The 9914-nt window shown below is 32.0% G+C and overlaps 1 protein-coding gene across 1 annotated transcript in view; it reads left to right on the top strand.

Annotated features, from left to right (window-relative positions):
* The first annotated feature begins 2430 nt into the window (after nucleotides 1–2430).
* The window catches only part of LOC129949188 (putative fatty acyl-CoA reductase CG5065), a 65500-nt gene continuing 58016 nt past the window's right edge, over nucleotides 2431–9914 (top strand). The window contains exon 1 of the mRNA XM_056060473.1: nucleotides 2431–2675. The gene's annotated coding sequence lies outside the window, so the exon portion shown is untranslated. The remainder of the gene's footprint in view (nucleotides 2676–9914) is intronic.

Raw genomic sequence — 9914 nt, 5'->3', positions numbered from 1 at the left:
CAGTTAAAGATCCTGAAGTAATTATTGAGACCGTCCCAGTTGGCTTTCTCGTATTGCCAAACGGTTCTCTTAGGAGCTCTTTCTTTAACTGAACAGTTTTGACACGAGAAATTACTAACAAATTATGGCTCATATGAACCCCCTGCCCCTGGATCGTCCATTTGTCACAATTTGATGAATCGGTGCCATGTTTTTCGAATAGGGCTGAATGTCAGATTCATATTATGTTCTTGGTTCAGCCCTCAGTTAAAAGTGGTACATTTTGCTACTAAGTTTACAAAGTAAAATACAAATTTTTTTCTTATACAAAAAGTAAATAATTCAAAATGTAATAGAGGTCATATCCATTAACTCAATATGATTAGTTTTGAATTGAAGGGAATTCCTACAAAAATACAAGCAAATTATCTCCCAGGCGTCATGACCCCTTCGACCCCCCTACTGGGAGGGTGCTCCAGAAAGCTACTTAAACCATTTGGACAGTATCCATTTTTACGCCTTTTTTAACATGCATATTTAAATTATAATGCGTACTTTTTTATAAATACTTTAATTCAATGTAAGTTTTCCAAACAATTTTTAAATTACTTATTCTTTAAAACAAAAATAAATCAATAAATACTTTGCTACTACTTTTAGGAAATCTTTCAGAAAAATAGAATCCCGGACAAATAAATAAAAAGCAATTTTATATATTATACAATTTTATAATTGTTCGGAAATTAATTTTACAGGTTTTCGAGCAGAATGCAAGACCTGGGGAGTCATTCCGTAATTTCCGAAACGATAATCGTCAAAACGATTATCATTAACGATATCGTCAATAATTTGCTTCACGTAACTTTATCACTATCGTCTCGTTCAATCGTTTTTAGTATAAGTTCGTTGAGTATATTATACTATGACTGAAATGTCAAAATTAACTCAACGAAAGATAATGCTTGTTCAATAGCTTGAAAATGTTATTAAACTTGGTTTTTCTCTATGAAAAATTTTGAAAATTTGCAAAATGTATTGTAAATAAACATGATACCTATTTTGTGATGTTTATTTTTATTGTCACTTTTTGTGTTATAATTTGTTGCCGCCGAAGATAAAACAATAATATCAAAATTTTTGTCCAATGTCTGATATTTTTGTAAATCAGCTGCAGTAATAAATCCAATTTGGTCCAAGGGAAGAAAGTGAAGACTTCATTTTATCCACAGGGAACATAACTTGGCTTTAAAAATATTTGTTTGTTTCCAAAAGTAATTTGGATTAGTGCTTTGTGTAAGAGCGATACAAAAGTCGTTGCCTGTTTCAATAGTTACAACAACCGTCATGCAAATTTATTGTTTGTAATATCATTATAAAGTCCTCTTTTGCAATTCCAAAACTACAATTGTTTTATTTATTTAACAACAATTAAGAGAGATTACTAATGCTTGTATATAAAAAATGCGTAACAGAATTCATTGTATATTTTTGAGTTTTTATTTTTATTTTGTAACAAAACTTAACTACGCCGAAACTTTTTTGCTTCAATTGGCTTAGTTGTCAATGGAAATTAATAGCAGACGATACCTACTTAGCTATCGTGCAAACGCTATCGTTTTGACGATATCACTTTGACGATTATCGTCTTACGTGAAGTGAGACTATCGTCGAAACGATATCGTCTGACGATAATCGTTTTACGGAATGACCCCCCTGGTTTTATCAGAGATCTCAACAAATATAAAAACACAATTCTCATAAGGACAGAATGTTGTCAAAAAGAAGCTTTTTTGATATTTTATGATTGGAGTCGACAGCATCTTTGTATATGAAAACTTTTCATATACAAAGGCAGCATCAAATAGATTTTCGAAAACTCGATAGGACAAGTGCAAATACATCGGGTAGCCTTTTAGCTTGGTCGTGTATGGCCATGCTAAGAAATTAATATAGGAACGGAAAGGGGTACCTCCCTTTACCAAAAGATGGCAGAAGAGAGGTATGTATAAAATTTCGTCATTTCATTCTATTTGGTTCTGTTCCATGACATTTTCAGTAATGTCCACAAAGTGGATATCAGAACCGCAATGTTACAGGTATCCGTTGATGTATTGTAAGAACAATGAAAAGGATTCGTGCTAGGCTGAAATAAATTCACAAGAACAACTCTTTCAAAATTATTTTTTGTTATATTTTTAATTTCAAAGAGTTAATTATGCCGTACACATCTTATCGCTTATATCTACATCATCTTTATCATTTTTTTTGTGCACGATTTTATATATCCAATTCCCATTTGACAGTTCTATCTTAATTCTTCCACTATGGCACATGCGCCTTGAAACAACACGGTAGGCCTCGTCGAAGTCACCACCAAAAAAATACACAGTCGGGATAAGCTAAGGGGCAAATCGAAACGACCATACAGTGCACAAGGGTGTGTGCAACTTATAACACACCAAAAAAAGTGTGTCACCCGCTGTCAATTATTCGTCGCCGCGTGTGTAGTGTTTTTAATTTAAAATTTTTCGAATACTAGTGGAAATATATCATGAAAAAAAGGTTTTTCAAAATCGTTAAATTCATTCCTTAAACAAGTAACTTACACTCTTTCGGCATATAAAACGAAAAAGTGCTCCACCCGATCAATGAAAAAAAAAACACAACTCAACACAATGATATGGCAGCGCTAAGAGGTATTTTTAGAAAACATATTTCTATAATCGCTCTCTTCAAAAAAGCACGAATAAATTGTGGGGAAATACTTTGTATCTTTTATATTGGATATTAAAACACTGCATGCCCTCTTGAATTTAGGATAATGGAACAAATCCACCACTATGGGGAAATAGAAGTACCTATCATGTTTTAGTAAATATCGCTTATTTATAATATAATAATTAAACCAGTTAGTTCATAAAGAATAATCCAACAGATGGATTTTATTTGATAACGGAAAATATATCTCAGTTGACAGTATGTGCAAATAAAAAACTTAAAAATTCTTGGCATCTTGTAACCTCGTGCTTCCCTGTGTATTACACATACTTTTTGTAACACAACTTCAAACCTTTGTATTCGTATTATTCTCTCCTTGGCCTGGCAAAAGGGGAACATTTCTCAAGTGCCCCTCTTGGAACCCTCCCGGATGTCAGAAAAACACACTAAAAGTATTACACCCTTAAGGTACGCGTATAAGGAGTCCATAACCAGCTCAGGAATTCTAATACTGGATTTACATGACTGTCAAAGTTTCAATAGTTCTGTCATATTTCTTACCCATAACATATTTTTCAATGGCATAAATGGGTGTATAACAGCAGAGAATATGAGGATTTGATAGTATTCGCGGAACGTATAATATGAGAGAGTGTATGTTCCAAAACAAAGTGTTACCATCAGTGAATGTGGTTCGTACTAAAGAGAATAGTATTCTTTTTTAGAAAATCAGCCGAAGTATTTATTTGACAAGCTGCAAATTTGAACAATAATAGGAAAAAAATACAAAGACAAATTAATCGTAGATGACAGATTTGTTTTAGTACGCTCATTGATATGTTGTAAAATTGACAATTAATATTTCGACATGTTCGACCTCATCAGTTATCTTCTATAACATTTCCAGTTGTTTGACTCGATGGTGATTTCAAATATTGCCGCGTTGATTTTACCGTATCCTTAGAAGTGATAGCGATAACTTGATTTTAATATTAAATTAATGAACTTTAAGTTATATATTGCTATCTGTTATTTACATACGTTTTTTAAATACAAAATTATTGACAATGTCAACGAGTCGTTTGTCGTTTTTCACAACAATCAATATCATTCTATGTCCTTAAACAATAGTTTATGTTCTGAGCTTAACATCATGTGTACAGTAGATGTAAGGAGATTTGTTACCCAGTTAACATATGTACTTAATTCTCTGCAGTCAAAATTTCATCCAATTCCGAATTTTTCTATTCTTAAGCTAATTCATTTATTGTTCAATAACGATAACTTATGTGTCAGATAAAGCTTTCATGAAAGCTAACTATACCTAGTTATTGAACTTAATTTATTTTGACAAACACATCTAAGATTAGATTTAAACTAAACTAGATTAATATGTTACGAAGGATATAAACGAGTTCTTAAATATGTATCAAAATGTGCGCACTTTTTTACATTATCAAAACGATTTTTATTTTGAAATACATAATTTTGAAAAAAGAACACGTTTTTTAAAGAAAACATCATACTAATTTTTCATTTGCATAATGATGTTATAAAGTAGTACCCGTGGCATGATGGTTAGAGTGTTGGACTGTTATGCTAGAGGTCTTCGGTTCGATCCCTGCCTGTGCAACCTAAAGTTTTATTCACGTGTACTGCCTCTTGCGAGGAATTGACAAATTCTCTTTTTCTTGTCGAAGAACTGCTTTCTCAAATTTAACCGTTCGGATTCGGCATATAAACTGTAGGTCCCCTCCATCCCTAACAACACTACTCGCACACAGGAATGGTTGAGAGTTGTACGTCACTAGGCCCTGGTTCCTTACGGACTGTTGCGCCATCTATTTTTTTTATTTTTTAAATGTTGTAATAAACTGCCCTTCACCAATATCATATGCACCTATAATAGTAATTCATAAGTCTTTAAACTATTAAAAACTAAATAAATGGTATCTTCTTCCTTTTTTCTCTTTTTCATTTTCTTCTTCTTAATTGTTTTTATCTCTCTCACATTTGTACATAATTTGTTTTTATCATAATCAAAAATTGCATAAACAGCACCAAATAAGTGATCTGTTAAGCCCATTCAGTATTATACAGTATTATGAGATACAGTATTTTGACAATATTGAGAAACGCTATTTAAAATTTACAGTATTATGACCACACAATATCATACAGAATTTTGATAATACAGTATTTAAAAAAAAAACACTCTTTCGACTCGCTCGCGACATCAATACCTACTTTTAATTTTTTGAAACAAAGCAAATTTTCTTCAATGACTTAATCCCATAACCTTCCGACACTAACATTTCCTTTAAATGGCAACACAATAAGAAACACTTTTTCTCAAAAACGCCCCTGCTGCTGCTGCTAAAACTGAACGACACCGTAATTTCTCTTATACTTTAGATAAAAGCATTTCCTCTTCCTATTAAGCACCACCCGTAAGCCTTAATATCAAACCAGAACAGAACCACCACCATAACTGCACTACCACAGTACTATTTACCTCCATCGGAGAGAGACTGCGATGGTAAAATACTTTTTCCCTGTCATATGGAGAACCAAAAATACTATCAATATGGCGTTTTGCATTGATTTTCGGTGCGGAAGTGTGCGGTTCTGTGCTAGCTTCCTTTCAAACAAATAAAAAAATAATTCATCTTCCTAATACCTTGAGTGCGTTGATATTAATTAAAGAATAAACAGTAACTAATTCATTCCCAGCCGCATTTTAATCGAATAAGTTGCATAAATTTACTGATTTAAAAAACAATAAAAGTTAAAAAAGAAAAAAAGTATTATGCAACGTGCTTGATTTCGAAATAGGGATGATTTCGTTTGTATGGTCCTTTTCATTGTATGAGCGATTTCTGCGGAAAGGAACATGAACGAAAAAAAACGGTACCGTGATTTCTGCTTCCGGGTGATTGCATAAAAGTTGATTTTTTTAAGAAGCCGATGTTGCCCATTTCTTGAAGTTTAATTTTGTGAGTTTTATTTTAAAATTTCTTTGAAGTTGTAACCGCTTTTTGTGGCGTTTGAAATAATTTAATTTTTAAATAATTTAATCTCTTTAAAAAAAATTATACCGGTAAAATTGAATATGTCCTTATTTTGAGTTTGAAAAAAAAGTCAAAGAGTCTATCCAGTCTGCACAGCATGTTATGTCATTTCACTCCCCTTAAAGTACTTCCAAAACTCACCACAAACCAGTTTAAGAGCGAAGATTTTTACAAACTCAGGTATTGGAGGAGTTATCATTCTAAATAAAATAAAAGAAATAATTTCTTTCAATTTCTGGGTTTTATTTCTGATCATATATTTTCTTCATATCATACATGTACCGTTAGGTTTTTAAGCTTTCGCGTTTTTCAAACAAAAAATGGCAATTTTGTGAATTCTTTTTTTTATTTGGGAGTTGTGCTTTTGCCGTGTCGGTCGGATTATACGTCTTTATTTTTCTGAAAAAAAGAAGAAATATCTCCCATTTTGTGTCTTAAAAAAAGGACAATATTCACTTGTATATCCTTAAATATAATTATCCCTAGGTTACCACGCAACGCAACATTTCAAAAATACAAATGTATATACAACAATTGAAGACAAACAAGGACAACCAGATGGGTATACACACATAAAATAATTATTGTATCAGTGCTCCATAAATTGTATCCTTCCTATACAAGAACAGGCAGCGAATCATCAGTAGTAGGATAACAGACTACTATATTACTGAAAAGGGGTAAGCATTATCCAACTACCCCGAGCCTATATTTAAAGAAAGACCAAGTGTAGTGACTAGATTTTCTGGAATTTGTTATAACTTAACTCAGCTGAAATAGACAAAGAATAACTATAGCTCAAAATTGTATTCAAAACTATTAACACCTTGTTAATCGTTTTATGCCATGCTTAGTTTTCTGAGTTTTCAATTTCGGTAAATCATCAATTGTGTACATGTGCAGGTCAATCGTTGACATTATTAAGCTTAGGCGAAGGGTCAAACTGGATGAAACATTAAAATCAGGCTAAGAGACATTCAAGGCATTGTGGTTATCAAAAATATTGAACAATTGCACCAGAGACACCCTTTTTATAGGTGCTTCGTTTCTCAATCTTTCAGGGTCACTGTCTGTGAGTATATATGTATATGTACATGTTTATATACATAAAGAGAAGTATATATGTAAATACAATCATAAGTAAGGACACATGATTTTTCGTATGTGTCATCAATTTCGTTACATATTCTAATAATTGCGGAAGTACATATTAGCATCTACATTAAATATTTCGTGTGTAAATATGGTCAGATTTCACGTTATGACTGTCAAAAGTATATTTTATCCCAGCAATTTTACCAAAGTTAAGAAGTGTTTGTAAAATTGAACTATAGCGCATTTTAATAGCCTTCATTTTTTTATAGAAATATTAAGTTTAGTTTAGATAGGCTCAATGGCTTGTGAAGTATCAGGAATTACACTAACAACTTAAATCTTCATAATATCTGCGAAAGAAAAAGATTCTGCTAAGACTTTGTGCCTAAGACAGTTCGTGAGAAGTGGTTATTATTATAATGGACATGGCTGGCTAAGGACTGTTTTGTTAGTTAGTTAAGTTGTTAGTCAGTTGACATCTACTACAAGCACACATGTATCCGTGCTCTCTTACGCCGCCGATGAAGTAGATATGTAGGTACTGCCCTTGTTATAAACGAATTTTCTAAAAATCCCATAACTTAATTAAAATTCGCTTGAGTGTTCTTTTTCCAGAATTATTCTTATGTGTATATTTTATTAACACTTAAAAACGTTGTTTTGTTTAATTGTCACTGAAAAGATGAAGTAATCATGAACTATAGCCTATCCCTTCCGGAAATTTCTTACATATTTCAAGCTTCCATAGATTTTCTGGTTGTCCTGACATTTATTATATTTTTGTGTTTTGTTAAAAAAAGTTGTCATTTAACTTTTTCTAAAATATGAACTAAAAATGACCACCAATAATTTGCATAAGTTTGATTTCAAAATCAACCTTTGAGGTCGAAAACCAATTTTTACCAATTTCAGTAGCATTTCCTGAAAGTTTATATTTATTATGTCAAAAAAAAACAGATTGGATTTTTCATTTATTCATGGGATATCAAAAATCAATTTGTAACAAATTTGCGTCCTATTTTTTGAAAGTTTTAATTTTTATGAAAAAACTGACAGCATTATTTTTATACAAATTTTACTGAATGTCGAAAACAATATTTTTTTGAAGATAAAATTAGTTTAGCCAACATCTTTAATTTTTAAAAAGATATTTGAGTCGAACAACTTTTGAATACTTTTTTATTTTTTGTTCTTAAAAATTGAACAGATGTAAAAAGCTTTCCTTGCATAGATTTTGGAGATAAAATCATGCTTTTTTCGTAAAATATTCGAGATGAAAATTATTTTTTTCCATTATTTTGTATTTGTTTAAAGTTATGTATATTTATTGGTTCGTGAGATATTTTTTTTTGAGAATCCTTGCTGCATTATTGTCTGCCTAAGAAAATTTATTTGAAGTCGATATCTCGACTGGTTCTTGAGATTTAGACGAAGAAAAAACCTTGCCGAACGTAAGGACGTACGAACGTACATAGGTACACACGAACACACAGACATCTCTCTAAAAATATTATATTTTATTTTATATTGGTTCTAGGGACTTTGAAACTTCGAAAAATGTCAAAATTTACAATTCGACAAATCGGACCGCTTACAATAACTTCCTATGGGAAGTTAAAAACTGCTATACAGGGTTCCCTTTTAAAATGTGGGAGATCTTTTTGCGGGCCTTGTACTTACACGTCGAGGAAAATTTAAAAATTATTTGAATTAACCCCAAACCCAAACGGGAATAGGAAAGATACAAAACATTAATCATCGAAATTCTCGGGATGAGCTTTTGTTTTCAGTATGATGTGTCTCTGAGGTATGGGCTCAAATGGACAGCGTTCATACCACACATAAAAACATACTGTAACGTTCATTCCCTATCTAAGCTCATCTTTAAGCCGCTTTTAACTTAAGAAAAACTTGTCCCCAGAAATACCCTGACACTTTGTTTAAATACACAAACCATTTCTTTTGATATACAGGGCCCGGCAAAAAGATCTCCCATATTTTAAAAGGCAATGACAAATAAATAAGCAATTTGACAGACAAAATTTTATTGAATTTTTAAATAAAATACTATGCCATATTACATTAAATAAAATAATTACTAAGTTTTAAACATTATTATTTTCTAAAGGTTAGGTTAATTTAAAGTGGCAGTCCAAGATGCAAACGGACACACTTAGGCCAGTTTATTGGCACATTGTGATGCAACATGAATCTTGAGCCTTCCTCCTAAGCTCAATGGAACCAGTTTGAGTCCCTTACGAAACGTGAGAGGCTGATTATGCTGATATGATTTAGATCGTATTTTCCTAGGTAATTCTTGCGTTTTCGAACGACAGCAGGAAGAATTGTTTCCTCCTCTTCCTCGTCCATACAGCTTCTGCAAAAGTCATTTGTGAATACGCCTAATCGCGTGGCGTGCTTTCCTATTAGAAGTGTCCGGTTGTGACACTTATTATCGAGCTTACATATATGCGATCTGTTCAGAGATATCAAGCACCTTGAACGTTTTAAATATAATGTTGGCCAGATGTTTTTTGTTACCTGACACGTGGTGATGTTGTTCTACCTGGTGCCTGCTCTCCTATAACATACCTTCCATTTTTTATAAATAGCTTTAAATATAAGCGTCTAAAAATACGGGAGGTTTTTTTGCCGGACCCTGTATTTACTGTCATTAGACATCTTATTTGGAATGTAAAATAACCCAATCTTTATAACATACTTTTTTTCAGTTTTGAATGAGATAACGTATATAAGTACGTACAAATGTGTTCCTGTTTTAAATATAAAGCAATCTTTAATCCTTTTTAAGTTTTAAAATGAAAATCAAAGGCTTATGAAGGCTTAGCAAACAAACATTTTTAATGTTTTTTGGTTGCCTACACTATATTTCGCGATTGGTGATAAATTCAGGCTTTGCGTAAATTTTGGGACACCCTTTAATTGTGTTTGATTTGTTTTTTGTACGTTTCTTCAACTCTACACTTAATTTTATCTATTTTTATTTTCGAATATTGAAGATTAGAACTACTATTTGAAACACTCTTATTT

The sequence above is a fragment of the Eupeodes corollae genome, chromosome 3 (assembly GCF_945859685.1).
Source record: "Eupeodes corollae chromosome 3, idEupCoro1.1, whole genome shotgun sequence".
Classification (NCBI taxonomy): Eukaryota; Metazoa; Arthropoda; class Insecta; order Diptera; family Syrphidae; genus Eupeodes; species Eupeodes corollae.
This window is presented reverse-complemented; position numbering and strand designations above follow the sequence as displayed.